The sequence below is a fragment of the Brachycentrus maculatus genome, unplaced genomic scaffold, assembly GCF_059751285.1.
Source record: "Brachycentrus maculatus isolate JH-2025_06_01 unplaced genomic scaffold, ASM5975128v1 h1tg000063l, whole genome shotgun sequence".
Classification (NCBI taxonomy): Eukaryota; Metazoa; Arthropoda; class Insecta; order Trichoptera; family Brachycentridae; genus Brachycentrus; species Brachycentrus maculatus.
The window spans coordinates 397,842-421,150 of record NW_028280817.1 but is presented as its reverse complement, the minus strand read 5'-3'; the positions used below and the strand labels follow the sequence as shown (position 1 = coordinate 421,150).

At 34.5% G+C, this 23,309-nt stretch overlaps 1 protein-coding gene across 1 annotated transcript in view; it reads left to right on the top strand.

The window, feature by feature from the left end:
- LOC148311495 (homeobox protein PKNOX1-like) overlaps positions 1 to 23,309 on the top strand; it is a 47,677-nt gene that overhangs the window by 1,030 nt on the left and 23,338 nt on the right. The gene's annotated exons all lie outside the window — the stretch shown is intronic.

Genomic DNA, 23,309 nt, shown 5'->3' with positions numbered 1-23,309 from the left:
AGCGGCATACTTTTAACTTAATATTTACCCGCTACAGGGCAGAAAGTGTTTGTTTTTGCATTTTGAAGAATTTTATTGCTGGATTTTTTTTTTTAAATATACCAAATATTTTTCAAATGCAGAAAAAAACATTCAGGTTTTATTTAAAAAGAACTGTTGCACAGTAAAAAGTTCAATAAGTGGCTTGATATTTATTTTTAATGCATTTCATTCTATTTTTAAACTTTAAAAACGATCTCCTGAAAATCAAGTTTTTTGATATATGACGTTGTTGAAAGGTCTGTTGACTAATTTATCGATTACTAATTTGTCGATTACAAATGATTCTACGATTACATGCACACAATCTTTTGTGCACTGGCCTTTGCTGCTACTCTTATCCATAATGAATAGTAAAATACCTCCTCCATTTCCTTGTCCCACCAATATCATTCTCTCAGCTTCTTCGTTTACGCCTTATGTGTCTATTTTTAAAAAATATAATTCACTCTAAAAAAATCTAACGCAAGACTGATCACCTTACCTTTATCGAAGAAGGTTCTTCGGACAAAATAATATTATAATATGTTACTCTGGCTAGACATCTGAAGCGTAAAACAGATCACCTTCCTTTCATGTAAATTACGATCAATATAACACTTCATTCATATATGTTACTGCGGTCAAATGCACCATTCGGTGCGGATAATGCAATTAGAGAAGTATATTTGAAGAAGAATATGAAGTCTGGGTATTTACAGGGCTTGTGATCTGTCGTAGGTACCGCAATGTGTTTGAAAATGATGCACAATGTATGGTAACACGTGTCACAATAGATTTTACGAAAAAATGGTATTTACTGAGGAAAACTTAAATTAAAAATGAAAACACAATTTCTTTACGTTTTTTGGACATCTCAAATAGATGAAGAAGAATATAAATGTCTGGGTATTTACAGGGCTTGTGACCTGTTATAGGCTGGTAAGATTATCAAACACACGTGCAACATTCACCATTCTACCCATAGTTGACAACCGCACTACTATATATTTTTTTGAACTCTAGGTAATGTAACAAATATTATATTTACATTTTTCTGACGACCCTTAGCATAGTTTAGCCGGACTTTCGATAGTTTTGACAACAGACGACAGGTAAAAAAAAATTACCGCAGTGGCAGCGCCATCTGTTGAACGTGACAGGTAAACGAGCTATACTAATCATTGCTTGTTCATGGTGGACAGCATGCTTCTTGTTTTTATTTTGTTTATTTTTAATGTTTTCGGTGCATTACTACAAATAGATTTTTTATATTTTCACTGCTACACATGTTGTGTTGTGAAGCGTATTATAAATGTGTAAGTACTTTCTTTAGGGACCTCCTCATAGTCACTATTTGGTGTGATGTGACGCATAGTAATCGGCTCCGTAGGGCACCAAAAGCCACACATTTACATGAATAGGGACCTCTTCATAGTCACTATTTGGTGCGATATGACGCATAGTAATCGGCTCCGTAGGACACCAAAAGCCACCTCTTTACTTGAATAGGGACCTCTTCATAGTCACTATTTGGTGTCATGTGACGCATAGTAATCGGCTCCGTAGGGCAAAAAAAGCCACCCATTTACTTGAATAGAGACCTCTTCATAGTCACCATTTGGTGTCATGTGACGCATAGTAATCGGCTCCGTAGGGCAAAAAAAGCCACCCATTTACTTGAATAGAGACCTCTTCATAGTCACCATTTGGTGTCATGTGACGCATAGTAATCGGCTCCGTAGGACACCAAAAGCCACCCATTTACATGAATAGGGACCTCTTCATAGTCAACATTTGGTGCGATATGACGCATAGTAATCGGCTCTATAGGATGCCAAAAGCCACCCATACGCTTGTGCAGGAACTAACACTCCACTGTGAACTGCCAGTTTGGCTTTTAGATCTTTATCTACATATTCTTATAAAGCAACATAACAACAACCCCACAACAAAAGCTACAAATCTAAGATATAAGAAGGTAATGTAAGGCTGAACAAGAAATAATTGAAAAGATTAGGAAGAGTTCTTTACGGTGGTATGGACATGTGGAGCGAATGGATAACGAAAGAATGACTAATAAAATATATGTGGCGAATGTGAGCGCAAAACAGAACGAGGACGAACGAAAAAGACTTGGCACGATCAGATCAATCAGAACCTAAAATCTGGTGGTGTCAAAAGTCTGCGTAATCGGAGAGCATGTATGACTAGATGTATGGATGTGAAGGAGGCGAGGAGTGTATGTCAGGACAGAACGGCTGTCAAAACTCAAAACACAGTAAGGGACATTTTTTTGTAGTACGTTTTTTTGCATTATTGGACTGAGTAGATTCTACTTAGTCCAAAAATGCAAAAGAAAATGTACTACAAAAAAATGTCCCTTACTGTGTTTTAAGTTTGGACAGCCGAGAAGAGTGTGACATTCCATTCTTTCTGCCTACCCCTGCGGGGAAACGGCGTGATGGTATTAGTAGAAGTATCTACATATTGTTAACCAGGCGTTCGCCGTGGATCTTCCTCGAGATGTCTTTCGACAAAAAAAAATCATCCGAAAAAATCATGGATGCTGCAGAAAAAAAGACTATCTGGTAAAATGGATCTAAATATTTGGTAGAAAAGGATCTTCCTCCAAAGTTATCTAGAGTAACACCAAGGAATTCATGGGTGATGCAAAAAGATAACATGATACAAAGGCATGGCTTAGGTGACGTTGCCCGTGACAGAAGGACCTACAGCCTGAGGGTGAGGTGAACTAACCCCCAACAGCCTACACAGATCTAGAAATTGGCATATTTATTGATCTAGTATTTAGAGGACATACTCGAAATGTTGTAAATTACAAAAGATGGTCCATTTTTCACAAGACGATTTAGTCCACTCCCCCCGACGAACACAGACTAGCAATTAGCATAGGAAAGAAATCGTTGAAGAATGTGTAGCGCCGAGGTATGGAAATTGTTGTGTAATATTCCTTCTAATAAAACCATGTAAACATGGGGTTGTAACGGGCACCGGGGAAGCCCTCGCCGATGTTGTTTTGTCAAAACCGACGCTGTATAAAAATAATGCGAAGGGTCGCTAGTGAAAACGCGGCAAGCGATAAAATGGATCATTTTCATGATGTGTTATTACTAGCTAATAAATTATATGAAAAATCACAAAACTATCGGTGACATTCTTATTGAAACCTTTAGAGAAGTAAGGGAGATATGAAGGTTTAAACTTTAGATATTTTAATTAAACGAAAAACGACACGTCATCAAATTTTACGTCATCGGGTGTGTTATGCGGCGTATCCCAAAATGTAGAGACATTTTGGGAAGCAGAGGCTTTACAGAGCTATAATAGTAGTAGTGTGGATTGTTTGTTTACCACTACACTACCATTTGTGTTATAATATGAACGGGGGGTGGGACCATGGACACCAACAAATAGAGCCGCCAACAATTTAGCAATGTCACCAATATTAAAATAAGTCCATCGTTACTGTGACGTCGTTCATTACCAACTTACGAAAACAACGTTTTTACGAAGGCGAATTTTCCAAAAGAAAATGATGAATGAAAATATTGATTATATCGGCTGTTATAAACGCAAAATCAGTCTTATACAATCTTTTATAGGTTGAGTATGTTAAATTAGATATTTCTCCCGTCTGCAAATGACAAATAATTTAGCAATGTCACCAATATTAAAATAAGTCCATCGTTTCCGTGACGTCATTCATTACCAACTAACGAAAATAACGTTTTTACGAAGGCGAATTTTTCAATTGAAAATGATGAATGAAAATATTAATTATATCGGCTGTTATAAACGCAAAATCAGTCTTATACAATCTTTTATAGGTTGAGTATGTTAATTTAGATATGCCTGTCACCAATATTAAAATAAGTCCATCGTTACTGTGACGTCGTTCATTACCAACTTACGAAAACAACGTTTTTACGAAGGCGAATTTTCCAAATGAAAATGATGAATGAAAATATTGATTATATCGGCTGTTATAAACGCAAAATCAGTCTTATGCAATCTTTTATAGGTTGAGTATGTTAAATTAGATATGCCTCTCGTCTGCAAACGACAAATCGACGTGCCCTATGTAAAGTGCTCTAACTACACTTTTGTCAATTTCGAGATATTTGGTGTATGTTATCAACTAACTGTTATCGACAAATATAAACAAACAAAAAAAATATATAAAATAAATTACGCCTAGTTTTCAGGCGTATAAGACGCTATCTGCATCGAATTTTTGAAATGAACTTAACTCCTAAAACGCTAACTTCTAAATTTTGACAAAGAATAATGTTTTAAATGATTTAATACACCATTTTATCGTGTTTTTGAATGTATAATACTAGTTTAGAATTTCAGATAAAACCGTTAATTAATAAATCAAAATACGTTGAAAAAATCTTCCAATCTCTCTCCTGCAAAGCATCAGATTTGCAGATAGAGTACTTTACGTAGGGGGCGTCGAAAAGATCCACTGTCGTTACTGCGTTTTGGCCGTCGACCGTGATGGGTCGCCGTTCCGCCCCCATGCCTCGGCGGGAAGATGACAGTTGTACTTTATGCGATTTAATAAAAGTTAGCGAACGCAGTATCTACATTATTACCAGCCCTGTAGAAGGAAAGGTCAATTCCTAGCACATTACTACTTGTACAAGGACGTGCCGCCACTGGCTGATGTGTCCTTGCGAAATTAAATTTAAATTGAATTTTAATAAATCGCTCGCTTCTTCCAAGAACGTCATAAATAAAAAAAATATATATTTTTCAGGAGAACGTTTTTAAATTTTAAAAATATAATACAATGTATTAAAAATAAATATCAAGCCACTTATTGAACTTTTTACTGTGCAACAGATCTTTTTAGGTAAAACCTGAAGGTTTTTTTTCTCCATTTGAAAAATATTTAGTATATTTGAAAAAATAATAAAAATAATTTCGCCAAAGATTTTTCGGCCGTCTTCGTTCTGTTCTCCCGCTCACATTCGCCACGTGTATTTTCTCAGTCATTCTCTCGTTATCTATTTGCTCCACGTGTCCATTTAAATAACTAATATTGATTTATTGATTATTATTTTAAAATATCTTTAGTTCAGACTTTCATTCGTTTTATTATATAAATATGTATATATATATATATATATATATATATATATATATATATATATATATATATATATATATATATATATATATATATATATATATATATATATATATATATATATATATATATATATATATATATATATATATATATATATATATATATATATATATATATATATATATATATATATAAATATATATATTCTCCATTTGACATCTCACCAAAGATGAAGAAGAATATGGAAGTCTGGGCATTTACGGGGCTGACGACCGTCATTGGCTGGTTTAAGTGACACGTGTAACATTCATTCCTGAATTGACTTCCATATTCTTCTTCATCTTTGATGAGATGTCAAAAATAATATCCTCATCATGTAAATGTGTGACCCTTCGTGTCCTATGTATCACATCGTATCGTAAATGGGTGGTCTTTGGTGTCCTACAAAACCGATTACTATGCGTCATATGTCGCGAGTTCGCATCCCGCCGATTGATACCCCATACTATTTCTTTTTTTTAAGATAAATTTTGTGTTTTAATTATTTACACAAATATTTTAATTTCATACTAATTCTATGAGTCTAAGCGGCTCATTATTAGAAATAGGTATCAAATTGTTGTACAGTGGGTTCGAACCGAGAAACTCTGACTTAAGAGTCCGCAACACTGACCACGGGACCACAACCCGACACTGCTTAGAATGCTACTAGCAGATATGCTTCTAAAAATTGCGGTTTTGTGGATTATTCCTTTAAAAAAAATACAACGTCGGAAAATGCAGTAAATGTGGATTTTCAATACGATTATTTTAAACATGTGGTCAGGTTAGGAGTCGTAACAATCGGCGGGTATGTATGAGGAGATGCATGAACGTGGAAGAGGCGAAGAATGTTTGCAAGGACAGAGTGGTGTGGCGCTCTATTCTCTCTGCCTACCCCTGCGGGGAAGCGGCGTGATGGTTAGTTAGTTTTTATTTTAAACATTTTAATATAAACAATGCGTTCTTTATTAAATTAATTAGCTTTGGTTTCACCACTTTTTTTATTAATACAATTCAACCTACCGGTTTCAACAATACATTGTCATCATCAGGGTTTATTTTAAATCAAAAACATTAAAATACTCTCACCAAAAACTTACACACACTAAACATTTAGGATTTTTATGGAGTAAAAAGGATAAACCCTGTTTTTGGTAAGTGTACTTTAATGTTTTTGATTTAAAATAAACCCTGATGATGACAATGTATTGTTGAAACCGGTAGGTTGAATTGTATTAATAAAAAAGTGGTGAAAACAAAGTTAATTAATTTTATAAAGATATTATAAAATGTGCCACAAAGTATCTGCGGAAAACATTCAAGAAAATAAAATAACAATTGTAGAGGAGAAATGATAAGTCCGCCCCTGTCCGCAGACGGGTAGCCCCGCCAGGGGGGGGCTCTAGGGCGGGTAGGGTGGTTTCTTGGTAGGAAAGAGTGGGGGGGGGGAGGCTGCTAGAGATAATATTGCAGACGCTGGAAAGCGGTCCATTCTGCGAGCACAGGGTCAATTTTTAACCAAGTCAACACTCTCGCGATAAAGTAATAAGCTGTACTCGAAATCGTGATATTATCGGAAATAATTATTAATAATATTCTTGCACTTTTTCGTACCCAATGGAAAAACATTACGATGTGTGATTATTGGCTAATAAATTATTATAAAATTACAACACTATCGGTGACATTCTTATTAAAATCTGTAGGGAACTAAGGGAGATATGAAGGTTTAAACTTAGGTTATTTGAATAAAACGCAAACGTGCGTTCGTATACGTCATCAAACTTCCGTCATCGAACGTTTTATGACGTCATATGGTTTATTGTCTATGGTTTATAGAACTGTAATAGTAGTAGTGTGGATTGTTTGTTTACCACTACACTACCATTTGTGTTATACAAATATGAGGGGAGAGGGGGTGTTGGAGGGTGGACCATAGACATCAACAAATAGAGCCGCTAATAATTTAGCAATGATACCAACATTAAAATAACTCCATCGTTTCTGTGACGTCATCCATTGCCAACTTACGAAAATAACGTTTTTTCGAAGGCGAATTTTCCAAAAGAAAATGATGAATGAAAATAGTTATTATATCGGCTGTTATAAACACAAAGCTTTGGTAGAGCTTATTTGCCTAACTGTCAAAATATTATGATTTTTTTTAAAGTAGACAGTGTTTTAGTATTAATCAGTCTTGATAAAGAAGTGGTTAGCTTCGGAACCGGTAGACATTATAATTAAGTCATAGTAAAATATTTATTGTGATTTTAAAACAAAGTAAAATTTTAATTATAAAATGGAAAACTACAAAGTTAGTGCTTCAAATAAAAATTACAATTAAATTTGTGTATGGTTGTGGTGCCGTGGTTAGTGTCGCGGACTCTCGAGTCAGAGTTTCTAGGTTCGAACCTACTGTACCACAATTTGATAACTATTTCTAATAATGATCCACTTAGGTCCACAGAAAAAAATGAAAATCAGAGCATTTTTGTAAATAATAAATAAAAATTATTTTAAAAAAAATCGGGTTTGATGCCACTCTTGATGACATCGGGAAACCCTTGTTTTTCGTTTATTAAAATGATGTTTGTTCGCAGAATTTGGGATAAAATTGAACAGATTGCATGTTTAACCTCGGCTCGTAAGGCATGCCTGTGTCGAAAACTTAAGTGCATGTTGGTCTTCGGGTCGCCTATGTCCGCCTCCATAGTGTAGTGGTTAGCGCGCTAGGCTACCATGCTGGAGGTCCCGGGTTCGATTCCCTAGAGGGTCAAAATAAATATTGGTGATTTTTCAGTATGATATTTATTTAATATGACCCTGGACTGGTACCTGAAGCGGAAGGCTGATCACCTTTCCTTCGTGTATTTAACGATCAAGATAACACTGCTTCTATACGATGCAGTGCCCTATGCACCATTGGGGTGTGGATAAGGATTTGAAGAACTTACAATAACTATTTATAGTTATTTTATCTATTTGGAGAAGGGTTAGAAGAGAAAGGTCTTCGGGTCGACCAAAAATCGCATGTGTTAGACATTTTGTGTAGTTTTGAGTGTGTAAATGGTGCTATGGTGGTGAAGGGTGGTATTGTTTGCATGCTATGTTAGTGATTGTCCTGACGAAGAGACGGGTACGTCTCGAAACCGGTAGACATAAAAATCTCGGTGAGTGGTTATGTATTATTATTATTAACATTTTTGTAAAAAAATAAATGAGTAAAAATGATTTAAACCACAAATTAAATGCTTTAAATATTAATAATATTAAGAATAACAGATTGTGATCGATTTTTGATTTTTTTCCGCTTGATTATTTGGTGGTTAGAAATTCGTGTTAATCGTCGTAGTCCGAATCTCGACATTTCACATTTCGGCAAGCCCGCTCGCAGCACGCCTTGACCGTATCTCCTGCATGCCTCCCCGGGCGCCCCCTCTCGCCCCCCGGTTATTATTGCGTCCCAGACTAGCAACACTTGCGCGTAATGGGCAGGGCGGCCCTGCCGACCAGGGCCGCCAGTGGGAATTTTGTATTTTTTGGGTAATATTTCCAAAATCATATAAGGTTATTGGATTTAATTATATTTTATTTATTTTATCGGCATTTACTTTGTGGTAAGACGTGTTGAAATTTTGAAGATTTTGTTTATTACCACTTTAATTTAATAGAGTCTGCCTCCGTAGCGTAATGGTCAGCACGCTCGGCTACCGTTCCAGAGGTCCCGGGTTCGATTCCCAGAGGGGGTCAAATAAATACAAGTGATTTTTTCACTGCAATATTTATTCAATATTACCCTGGACTGGTACCTGAAGCGGAGGGCTGATCACATTTCTTTCATGTGTAAATGATCAAGATAACACTGCGTTTATATGAAGCAGTGCCATATGCACCATTGAGATGCGGATAAAGTTTTATTATTATTAATTTAAGAAGTAATTTATTGTTTAGAAATTCTTCACCTTTGCTTTCTATTTTTCCTTTATTTTCAAACTCCGCTCCCTTGACTAAACCCCCTGCCCCTAACTTACCCCTCTCCTTATTTAAAGAACAATTACGTATTATGTTTTACAACATTTTGAGTGCGTCCAAATACTTGTTCACAAATCTGGATTATCTCCGAGTACAGGAGTTATTTTTCATATTATTTTTTGATAAAAAAATCAAATGAAAAAAAAAGTGTGTAAAGTAATCACTTAAACCGGCCTATGACGGTTGTCAGGAAGTTAATTCCATATATTATTTCATTCTTCTTCATCTTTGTAGAGATGTCAAAAAATAAAATGTTTATCTTAGTTTAGCTAAATCTCTGGTATTCCACTATTTAACGAATATCTAAAATTCCTACAGTCTGCAAATACTGCTAAATAAAACCCTCCCTTGTAAATAAGACCCGACGAAATCAGTCTGTCGAATTCAAAAGTAGACAAGTCCAAAATTTAAAATTATCACTTTTATCAAACTTTTTAACTGTATGATTTTTTAAATTATCTAACCTCCAAGGGACTCTAATCTAGCTAGGAAATCTAGTTACGGCTTATGCAACACCGTTTTTCATGGCCTTACTGGGGCTTCAACTTTATAAGTCCGCCTCAGTGGATTACACCACGCTTGTTTAGCTTGTTTAGCTACCGTGCTGAAGGTCCCGGGTTCGATACCCATTGGGGGTGAAAATAAATATTGGTGATGTTACACTCTCAATTTACAATATTTATTTTGTATTACCCTGGACTGGTCCCTGAAGCGCAATAGTGATCACCTTGCCTTCATGTAAGTTACAATCAAGATAGCACTGCGTCAATACGATGCAATGCTGTAGTCACCATTGGGTGCATATTAAAATGAAAATTTTAATGAAGTTTGGATGATAAAGAACAAAATTTATTTATTTAAAAAAAATGGATTTGTCAGCTTTTGACTTTTACGCGTTGAAATATATTCTTCGGATATCCGAATGGAGTTTAATTAATTCGGTGTAATTGTTTTATTTTCGCCCAAATTCGCAAACAAACTGCCCTCCCCACACAGTGCTGCTCAAGGTTGAGCACACCGTTGCGTATCAAAATGAGCCACGTCCAAAATAAAAATAAACCTTAAAAAAAATGCAATATGAAAGCTCCCTTTACATTCCCAGTTCCGGTATAGAAACTCTTGGTTCCCATTCGGAACACATCCAGTAACACTTTTTACCAACGAATTTTTGAAAGATCTACCTTAAAAATCAAGCAAATTTTTACTTTGGCATAAAATAGCAAGAAATACAAGCATGTAACAACTACATTCATAATTTCTGTACCAATTGTTTGATTATTATGATTTTTTTTATTATTTTAAGTATCAAAAGTTCAAAAAATTACTGTTTACCAATGAACTTTTGAAAGACCTACCTTAAAAATCAAGCAAATTTTACTATAGCAAAAAATACAAGCATTTAACAAATACATTCATAATATCTCTACCAATTGTTTGATTATTATGATTATTTTTATTATTTTTACTATCAAAAGTTCAAAAAATTACTTTTTACCAACGAATTTTTGAAAGACCTACTTTAAAAATCAAGCAAATTTTACTATGGCAAAAAATACAAGCATTTAACAAATACATTCTTAATTTCTCTACCAATTGTTTGATTATTATGATTTTTTTTTATAACATTAACTACCAAAAGTTCAAAAAATCACTTTTTACCAACGAATTTTTATAAGACCTACCTTAAAAATCAAGCAAAGTTTACTATGGCAAAAAATACAAGCATTTAACAAATACATTCATAATTTCTGTACCATTTGTTTGATTATTATGATTTTTTTATTACAATAACTACCAAAAGTTTAAAAAATCACTTTTTACCAACGAATTTTTGAAAGACCTACCTTAAAAATCAAACAAATTTTACTATAGCAAAAAATACAAGCATTTAACAAATACATTCATAATATCTCTACCAATTGTTTGATTATTGTGATTATTTTTATTATTTTTACTATCAAAAGTTCAAAAAATTACTTTTTACCAACGAATTTTTATAAGACCTACCTTAAAAATCAAGCAAAGTTTACTATGGCAAAAAATACAAGCATTTAACAAATACATTCATAATTTCTGTACCAATTGTTTGATTATTATGATTTTTTTATTACAATAACTACCAAAAGTTTAAAAAATCACTTTTTACCAACGAATTTTTGAAAGACCTACCTAAAAGTCAAGCAAATTTTACTATAGCAAGAAATACAAGCATGTAACAACTACAGTCATAATTTCTGTACCAATTTGTTTGATTATTATGATTTTTTTATTATTTTAACTATCAAAAGTTCAAAAAATTACTTTTTATCAACGAATTTTTGAAAGACCTACCTAAAAATCAAGCAAATTTTACTATAGCAAGAAATACAAGCATGTAACAACTACATTCATAATTTCTGTACCAATTGTTTGATTATTATGATTTTTTTATTATATTAACTACTAAAAGCTGACTATTTTTTTAATAAATACAAAATGTATCAGGAATGAATCACAATCCGACATTTTGCGCTTATAATTTCAAATGCAAAATTTTTTTTTTCCAAAAATGTTAATAATATTAGTATACAACCACTCACCGAGATTTTTATGTCTACCGGTTTCGAGATGTACCCGTCTCTTCGTCAGGACGATCACTTTCACAGCATGTAAACAATACTACCCTTCACTACCATAGCACATAAATATTGTCTGAAACTTGTAAATTTATGACAAAAAATAATGCAAATTTATTTTTATTTTTAGTTTTTAGTAAATATAATTTTTATATAAATAGTTCAAATTTGAAATCGATGTGATGATGTACTTAATGGATCATTCTCGTGTGTTATTATTGGCTAATAAATTAATATGAATAATCACAAGACTATCGTTAGCATTCTTATTGAAATCTGCACAGAACTAAGGGAGATATGAAGGTTTATACTTAAGATATTTTAATAAAACGAAAAATGCACACCGCTATACGTCATCAAATTCAACGTCATCGGGTGTGTTATGCGGCGCATCCTTTTATATATCTTCTTTATAGAGCTGTAATAGTAGTAGTGTGAATTCGTTTATGTGACGTCATTCGTTACCAACTTACGAAAAATACGTTTTTACGAAGGCGAATTTTTTTAAAGAATATGATGAATGAAAATATTGATTATATCGGCTGTTATAAACACAAAACGAGTCTTATTCAATTCTTTATAGGTTGAGTATGTTAAATTAGATATTCCTCCCGAGTGATAATACCGTATTGAATCAACCTCTACATTGTGAAATGCAAAACAAATTAGTAAAAACGCATACCTCAAATGTGGAGGTGGCGCATTTTGAATTGTGAGGACGAGCATCTCGCAACGTCCATTCCGTACAATCTTAGTTTTGGGAAACCATGGAACAATAATTAAACACCGAAATTTAATTATTTTCTGTTAAAAATTCCGAGAAAATATATTTCTCGGCAAAAATGTCCCAATTAACTCGTAATGTGTTATTTTTCTGGCATCTTGACATAGATGTAGAAAAATATGGATGTCTGGGTATACATGGCTTTGATCTGTCTGGCTTATGACACGTAACCAGCCTATAACAGGTCATTCTTCTTCATCTATGTTGAGATGTGGAGATAATCCAGATTTGTGAAGAAGTATTTGGACACACTCAAAATGTTGTGATTATTATTAAATATATTTTTTTATTTGATTATTATTAAATATATACTTTTATTAATGCCGTGTGTAACAGACATTTATTTTTTAAATTACTTATCGTCTAAGTGACTCTGAAATCTAGCTACGGCTTATGCAACACCGCTTATCATAGCTTTGACTTGAGTTTTATAACCTTTACCTATTCGTGAGTGGGTTTACTCTTTATGTTTAAAATTACTTTAATTTCTTGTAATTCTTGAGTGAAAATTCTAGGCTAAAACGTCATTATCATGGCCCTACTGAGGTTTCAACTTTAGAAGTTTTATAACCTATGCCTACTCGTGAGTGGATTTACTCTTTATGTTTAAAGTTACTATAATTTCTTGTAATTCATGAGTGAAAATTCTAAGCAAAAACGTCGTTATCGTGGCCCTACTGAGGTTTCAACTTTAGAAGTTTTATAACCTATACCTACTCGTGAGTGGATTTACTCTTTATGTTTAAAGTTACCATAATCTCTTGTGTAAATTCATGAGTGAAAATTCTGTTATAAATAAAAACACTCTTTTCATATGATTCATTTTTTTATGAACGCCTCACTAGCATAGCCCGTGTCGTTCATTTACATTATTTAAAAAAATATAAGAGAATATATCGTAGTCATACAGGAGAAAGTGACCAAGTGCATTTTTTACTAAAACGTGATCATTGACTATTTGATACCTTACTAGCTTAATATTGCCCTGAAAAATGCCCAAAAGATTTAAAACTTGAGAGTATAATATATTGACTTGTTAAAAATGACTAACTGCATTGATGTTATTTATTGATTCGGCATTAAATTTGTGGAATTACATGTTGATTATAATGTTACAAATAAAGGTCAAGTCATGAATAATTTAGAAAATTTAGAAAAACATAAAAATTCAAATTCAGATATAACGTTAATTAATAATATACTGTTTCAAAATACGTCACCATTATTATCAATGTTTCCTTTTACAAAAAATATTGTTCCTTAACCCCCTCCCCCCTTCCCTATATTTATTAACCTATATATATATATATTTTCAAACCCTTATCCGCACCCCAATAGTGCATAGGGCACTGCATTATATAAACACAGTGTTATCTTGATCGTTAACACACGAAGGAAAGGTGATCAGCCCTCCGCTTCAGGTACCAGTCCAGGGTAATATTGAATGAATATTAGAGTGAAAAAAACACTTATATTTTTGACCTTCCCTGGGAATCGAACCCGGGACCTCCAGGAGACCTATATAGAGGCGGACCTTATATACCCCTAAATATATTTTTTGTTCGTTAGTTTTAATTTTTACCAGAAGATGAAAACGTCTGTAAGTTTTCGAAACTAGTCGTATATATAAATAAAACTCATTAAAGTGGCATATTCAAGTGTTTAATTTTTTTTATATAATCAACTGCATTGACGTTTTTAGCAATAAGCTTGCCAATGCACTTTTGTATTTTCTGTACATAAAGTTTAAATAAATTAATATGAAAAATGTGATATTAATAATAAATTAATTAACCATATCCGCTCCCCAGGTGGAGCATATGCAGCCCACAAACTGTCTCCAGGCTTTTCTGTCGGCTGCCAGCTCCCTTGCATCCTCCCAAGTTAGATCCGCGTCCTGAAGTTCTGACAAGAACTGCCGACGAAGCGAGTGTTTTTGCCTAGAATTTTCACTCATGAATTACATTAAATTATAGTAACTTTAAACATAAAGAGTAAATCCACTCACAAGTAGGCATAGGCTATGAAACTTATAAAGTTGAAGCCTGAGTAGGGACATGGTAAACGGTGTTGCATAAGCCGTAGCTAGATTTCAGAGTCACTTGGACGTTAGGTAATTCAAAAAAAAAAACTGCCGACGAATTGTCAGCAGTGGTCGTCCTGTTCAAATGTGATATTATGATATATAATGACATCAGACATCTCTCGATATATTAACCTTAGCTACACGAATGCGTGCTGCTCGCAGCTCGACATACAGCGCTGTCTTCCACCCCCACAGGTCGCATCATCCCCTAGAGCTACCCGCTACCAGCCACCCCATCTCGAACCTCTACAGCGATGCATTTAAACTGCCGAATTACGGCGTTTCACCTGCCATCGACCTCCACATCTTCTACAGGGATTTTTCACTACTTTTAAACTATTTCTGTATAAGTAAATTAATAAAAAATACATTTTTTTTAAAGCCAACACCACATCGCTCACTCCTTTCAACGTCATATATCAAAAATCGTCAATTTTCAGTTGTGCATGTTTTCGGAATGTCCAGAAAATGAACTATATCCCAGCGAAAGTGGCATATTTTTAACTTAATATTTACCCGCTACAGGGCAGAAAGTGTTGTTTTTGCATTTTGAAGAAAAGGTATTGTTTAATTTTTTTTTAAATATACTAAATATTTTTCAAATGGAGAAAAAACATTCAGGTTTTACCTAAAAAGATCTGTTGCACAGTAAAAAGTACAATAAGAGGCTTGATATTTATTTTTAATTCATTTTATTATATTTTTAAAATGTAAAAAACGATCTCCTGAAAAATCAAGTTTTTTTTAAATATAACGTTGTTGAAAGGAGTGAGCGATATACCAAAAAAATATTACAAAAAAACTGAAAAAGCGTCCTTAAAACCGTCCTCAGCATCCTAAATACAAAAGAGTTACTAATTTACAGCACCATTTTGAGTGTGTCCAAATACTTGTTCAGAAATCTGGATAATCTCCAATTATAGGAGTTATTTTTCATATTATTTTTTGATATCTCATCAAAGATGAAGAAAAATATGGTAGTCTGGGCATTAACGGGGCTGACAACTGTCATGGGTTGGTTTAAGTGATCACTTTGCACACGTGTAACATTCACCAATTCTACCAATTATTGACAACCACACTATTCAAATTCTTGGACATGGCCTTCTATCATGGACAACGTCACCTAGGCCATGCCTCCTTTGGTTTTCCTCTAGATGTCTTTCGAGGAAGATCCATGGCGATTGCCTGGTTGACAATATGATCAGGTTCTCTGCGTCCTATGTGCCCATACCATCTGAATAACCTTTCCTCTACCTTACTATTGATGCCTGTTACAGCCAGACTTCCACGAACGCGTGAACTCTTTATTTTGTCTCAAAGAGACACCCCAATGGACCATTTAATCATTCGCATTTCAGCAGTTTCTAGTTGCCTAGAGTAGGTGTTATACATTCCAGTATTTGCATCCATAGATTTAGTTGCTATTTTATTTTATAATTTATTTTTAATGGTTTACCATCCCTGCCTTTTCATGTACAGAAGAATTCGCTGCCAAAAGCAAACCCCGAATTCACAGTCGTCTTATACAAAATCCATTCGTTAATAATGGAATGTAGATACAAATGGAAGGGCAAGCATGATGTCCTTACGAGACGATCGAACGAACTTTTCGTTTGTTATCTGTATTAGCGAGTATGTCATAAACATGGCTGTTGAATTTGCAGCAATTAGCTTGATGATATTTAAAACGTAACACGAATGAGACAATTTGAATATTTATCAAATAAAATAACAACTAATAATGTAATTTTCCCACCATTTTATTTGACCAGCAACCGGGTTTCGTCGTAACCGACATCATCAGACTAGTGATCATCACTAGTCTGGTGTGTATATGTAGCCTTAGAAAATTTAGTTTATATGTTTTTAAAATGATAGTGGATGTTTATAGTTCATAATAAATTAATAAGGTTGATCCCTAAAAACAAACTAAAAGACACAACAATACAACAGATTCAATATCTTATATCAATCTAAATTGGTCACATAGTTCATGTATTCGTCTGGTAATATTTTCTAAATAAGACTTTTGAATTACCTAACGTCCAAGTGACTCTGAAATCTAGCTACAGCTTATGCAACACCGTTTATCACGTCCCTACTCAGGCTTTAACTTTATAAGTTTCATAGCCTATGCCTACTTGTGAGTGGGTTTACTCTTTATGTTTAAAGTTACTATAATTACATGTAATTCATGAGTGAAAATTCTAGGCAAAAACACTCGCTATCTCGCTAGAGGCATGAGCTTATACATTTCATTGATTCTAAGTTAGCAGTGAAGTTACTTGGGTGTATGATTTCCTACATAAGACACCACTAAATCTGATCTTTATGTCCTTTTACCTCATCAATTTTTGTCTCTACGTTCATATTGAATGTCGTCTGATTCAAAACCTTTGATTTTTCGATTCGTCCGATATGGAGACGCTATGCTCACCGTCCCGACAAAAGGGTTGATTTAACCCTTGGAAATATATTTCCCCACTGTGAATCAGGGGCGCGGTGCTGTACTGCATTATTCTGCGGATCTTCGCTCTTTATTTGTACTTTTTCTGCCTCTTTTTGGTCCTCGACGCATATTGAGTGCGGCTTTATGCATATGGTGAGATGAAGAGTTAGAAGGTCGGGGAGTTTAACCCCACGATATATCGCTCACTCCTTTCAACAACGTCGTATATCAAAAATCGTCAATTTTCAGTTGTGCATGTTTTCGGAATGCCTAGAACATGTACTATATCACATCAAAAGCGGCATATTTTTTATTATAGAAGATGACAAATAAATGCTATGTGACTTTTTTTTTAAATTACCTAACGTCCAAGGGCTCTGAAATCTAGCTACGGCTTATGCAACACCGTTTATCATGTCCCTACTCAGGCTTCAACTTTATAAGTTTCATAGCCTATGCCTACTTGTGAGTGGATTTACTCTTTATGTTAAAAGTTACTATAATTTCATGTAATTTATGAGTGAAAATTCTAGGCAAAATCACTCGCTATCTCGCTTGAGACATGAGTTTATACATTAAATTTATTCATAATTAGCAGTGAAGTTACTTAGGTGTATGATTTTAGCTATGTGACAAATCTTGGTTGATATAAGATATTGAATCCGTTGTATCTACTTTATTGTTTCTAGGGATCAACCTTATTCATTTTATCATTTTTAAGACATCGCACACTCCTTTTAAGAACGTTATAAATCAAAAATCGTCAATTTAAAGTTGTGCATGTTTTCGGAATGCCCAGAAAGTGTACTATATCCCAGCAAAAGCGGCATATTTTAAACTTAATATTTACCCGCTACAGGGCAGAAAGTGTTGGTTTTGCATTTTGAAGAAAAGGTATTGTTTGATTTTTTATTTTTTTTGTCCGCCACCGTAGTGTAATGGTCAGCATGCTCGCCTACCGTTCTGGAGGTCCCGGGTTCGATTCCCAGGGGGGTTTAATAAATATAAGTGATTTTTTCACTTTTATATTTATTCAATATTACACTGGACTGGTACCTGAAGTGGAAGGCTGATCACCTTTCCTTCATGTGTAATCGATCGAGATAACACTGCGTTTATATGAAGCAGTGCCCTATGCACCATTGGGGTGCGGTAAGGGATTTATTATTATATATTTTTATAAATATACTAAATATTTTTCGAATGGAGAAAAAACCTTCAGGTTTTAACCTAAAAAGATCTGCTGCACAGCAAAAAGTTCAATAAGTGGCTTGATATTAATTTTTAATACATTTTATTATATTCTTAAACTTTAAAAACGTTCTCCTGAAAAACCAAGTTTTTTGATTTATGTCGTTCTTGAAAGGAGTGAGCGACATATTAACTAAATATGCTATAAATCCTTGTACATAATAGGCGAGGAGAATTTTCTTAGGCAACTAATTTGTCTTCGCAAACAATCTACGCCTCTTCCACATTACATACCCACCGATTATTTTGACTCCTAACCTGACCACTTTCAAGTATTCGAAATACTTGATTATGCCAAGTTTTCCTCGGTCATCCTCTGCTTTATCACCAACCACTGTCCATTCATATTAATTTTTACCTATGATTTATTTATATTCATTTTTATTTTACTTTATACATATTTATATATTTTTATTTTATTTATGTTCTTATTTATTTTACCTCTGATTTATATTTGAATAAAAAACATAACAACTTTATAAATAACTGTAGATTTACAACATTTTGAGTGTGTCCAAATACTTGTTCACAAAATCTGGATTATCTCCAATTACAGGAGTTATTTTCATATTATTTTTTGACATCTCATCAAAGATGAAGAAGAATATGGAAGTCTGGGCATATACGGGGCTTACGACCGTCATAGGCTGGTTTAAGTGATCACTTTACACACGTGTAACATTCACCAATTCTACCCATTATTGACAACCACACTACTCAAATTCTTGGAAGTTCTATATGTATATGAACCAATTTAGAAACCTTGTTGATGAATCACTAGAACTTCACTAGAGACATCTATTGGTGAGATGTAAAGAAGCTTTTTATCAAGCAGAAACTCTTATATTAGTATGTGAGATCCGAATCCTGGATTATAATCACACACATGAGAAACGCCAGAAAATACCATTTTCATTTTTATTATTAAGCTTATAATTTGACCAGATAATTTATTAACTGTAGATTCACTGTACGTTCGCCTTTTTTATTTTTATTTGTATACATTTATTTAAATCACAATTTTTAGAATATTTTGTTATATTTAAATCACAATATTTAGAACATTTTTTTGCAGAGACCCACCAAGCCACCTTGTGTCTTGTCTGTGGAGTTCTTTTTTAATACATTTTTAATTGTTTTTAACGATTTTAACCTAATATAGACACAAAAAAGAGAAAAAATTAAGAATATAAACATTTTACAATTTTCATAAAATTAACTCTTGATCCCATTTACCCATTCCTTTATTTTGCCTTTGTTCCATATTTTATTTTGACCTCTAACATCCTCATTATTTGTTTTAAGACAGACTAGTGTGGCATAGTGTGTCCGCCTCCGTAGTGTAATGGTCAGCACTCTCGGCTACCGTTCTGGAGGTCCCGGGTTCTATTCCCAAGGGGGGTAAAATAAATATAAGTGATTTTTTCACTGTTATATGTATTCAATATTATTACCCTGGATTGGTACCTGAAGCGGAGGGCTGATCACCTTTCCTTCATGTGTAAACGATCAAGATAACACTGCGTTTATATGACGCAGTGCCCTATGCATCATTAGGGTGCGGATAAGGGTTTTATTATATTATTATTTACAATAATTAAAGAAAACACTTCGTTTTTTACCACTTGAGTTTAATTATAGACTACATGTTTCAGAAGCTAAACTTCCATCATTCAGGTCTGTATAATAACATACAGACCTGAATGATGGAAGTTTAGCTTCTGAAACATGTAGTCTATAATTAAACTCAAGTGGTAAAAAACGAAGTGTTTTCTTTAATTATTGTAACATGTCTTACCACAAAGTTAATGCCGAAACAATAAATAAAATATTATTATTTATTAGTGTGGCATTCTATTCTCTCTGCCTACCCCTGCGCAGAAGCGGCGTGATGGTTAGTTAGTTTCTTTTTTTTTGTTTTATTTCAAAGAGACATTATAAAAATATTGTAAAGAATATGATCCGGGTAGCATGAGTGTGGGGAGGTGTTGCGATCCAGAGAGCCGAGCACGCCGCCGCTGTTTTCCCTTATATATTTACTGTTTTCCACCCCCCGGAACTTTATTTTATAATGTTGCCATTCTTTTGCGCATCACGCCGTTGCTATAAGCCCGCACCGACTTGGGGCCGAATCACACAAGCCGAGCTGTGCGTCGGATTCGGCGACACTCGCCCGCATTCAGAAAAGGCGTTAGGGCCGAGATCTCAAATGTTCGAATTCAAATTTTATTTATTGTTTCGGCATTAACTTTGCGGTAAGACATGTTACAATGATTATAGAAAACATTGCTTTCCATTTTTCCTTTGTTTTCAAACTCCGTTCCTTGACTAACCCCTTCCCCTTACTTTCCCCTCTCCTTATTAATGGAACAATTTTATATTTTATATTTTAGTTATTATACAGACCTGAATGATGGAAGGTTAACTTCTGAAACATGTAGTCTACAATAAAATTCAAGTGGTAAAAAACGAAGTGTTTTCTTTAATCATTTCAAATTTAAACATTACCCACCGCGTCAGGAGCCAGACGTATATCTTCACACATTTAATTTAGTATATATATGTACATAAAAGATATATTTTTATCGTATTTTTTAACTCCTTGCCTTTCAATAACTCTTTTCTTTCGAAAACCATGTACTCGTATGTACCCTATTTATTTCGAGGACAAACTTATTTACAACATTTTGAGTGTGTCCAAATACTTGTTCACAAAATCTGGATTATCTCCAATTACATGAGTTATTTTCATATTATTTTTTGACGTCTCATCAAAGATGAAGAAGAATATGGAAGTCTGGGCATTTACGGGGCTTACGACCGTCATAGGCTGGTTTAAGTGATCACTTTACACACGTGTAACATTCACCAATTCTACCTAATGTTACACGTGTGTAAAGTGATCACTTAAACCAGCCTATGACGGTCGTAAGCCCCGTAAATGCCCAGACTTCCATATTCTTCTTCATCATTGATGAGACGTCAAAAAATAAGACAAACTTAGTTTTTAAAGTAAAAAAATGGTGTCTTATATTGGGCTCAAATATTTGACTTTTTAATCCAAATACCCCGATCTATCAGACGGAATGTATGAAAAATCGTTCCATGACAATGTGTGAAAAATCGTTGTATAACAATGTGTCGAAAATCATTTAATTGTATAATATAATTGTAATATGTGTCGAAAATCATTTAATTTGTATAAAAATAATTGTATAAAAATACGTGGTAAATAGTTGTATGACAAGTAGTGGAAAATTGTAAAATGAAAATATGTAGAAAATCGTTTATGACAGTGTATGGAAAATCGTTGTATACCAATGTGTGGAAAATCGTTGTATAACAATGTGTCAAAATATTTGTATGACTACGTCTGGAAAATTGTAGTAAGACAATCTTTGGTAATTGTTGTATGGCAATATTTGGCAAATCTTATAACAATGTGTTGAAAACCGTTGTGCACAAACGTATTGAAAATCGTTGTTTAACAATATGTGGGAAATCGTTGTACAACAATGTGTGGAAAATTGTTGTTTGTCAATGTGTGGAAAATCGGTTTATGACAATGTGTGGTAAATCGTTGTGTGGCACAATTCGAAATGAAGACATTAGGAAGAAATGCAAGGCTGAACTAGGGATAATTGTAAATCCAAAATGCCCCATTTATAAATATGTGGAATTTTGTCATTGGCGTCCACCTCCGTAGTATAATGGTCCGCACGCTCGGCTACCGTTCTGGAGGTCCCGGGTTCGATTCCCAGGGGGGTCCAATAAATATTAGTGATTTTTTCACTTGAATATTTATTCCATATTACCCTGGACTGGTAGCTGAAGCGGAGGGCTGATCACCTTTCCTTCATGTGTTTACGATCGAGATAACACTGCGTTTATATGAAGCAGTGCCCTATGCACCACTGGGGTGAGGAGAGAGAGAGAGACATTGGCCAGAGTAAAGCCATCCAAGCGTAGTTCCTGGCAAATGGACTCGTTGGTGCGTCTAGCCGTCCATGAAATTCGGAGCATGCGTCTCCAACTCCACATTTCGAAAGCGTCATTTTTTTTTCCTTTCTGCTGCCTTTTTGGTCCAAGTTGCAGCAGCATAGATAAAAATGGAGTGGACCATGCTCCTGACAAGCTTCATCCCGGTATTGTTACTTTAGGAGACAGATTCTAAAATAACGGCTTGTCTTGTGCGTTTCGCTATCGTTGTGTAATTCGCCCTCGCCCCGCGTTTCGAGACGTTTGCCGTCGAATAAATAAGTACTACGGGAGTGAAAGAAACACCGAGTGCCGGGAGGCTGTTCCCGTCGCTTCCAACTTCCAACTCCGAATCCCTCGACTTACTCATTCCGCTCCGAGGCCGCTCTTAATGAGGATCATCGTAATCCGACCCGATTCGTGGCCGACATCGATACACGCGGACTCTGCCTAGCGTCACAAGTCTTGCTCGCCACAATGCCCATAGATAATGTCACATAATCACACAATCTGACCCGAATTCTCACACTCTTGATTAAAGTATTCTCTTTTTGAGAGTAGAATCTTGTGGCCGACATCGATACACGCGGACTCTGCCTAACGTCACAAGTCTTGCTCGCCAATGGCCATAGATAATGTCACATAAATCTGACCCAAATTCTCACACTCTTGATTAAAGTATTCTCCTTTTGAGAGTAGAATCTTGTGGCCAACATCGATACACCCGGACTCTGCCTAGCGTCACAAGTCTTGCTCGCCAATGGCCATAGATAATGTCACATAATGACACAATCTGACCCAAATTCTCACACTCTACATTATGGTATTCTCTTTTTAGGAGTAAAATCTTGTGGCCAACATCGATACACCCGGACTCTGCCTAGCGTCACAAGTCTTGCTCTCCAATAGATAATTTCACATAAATC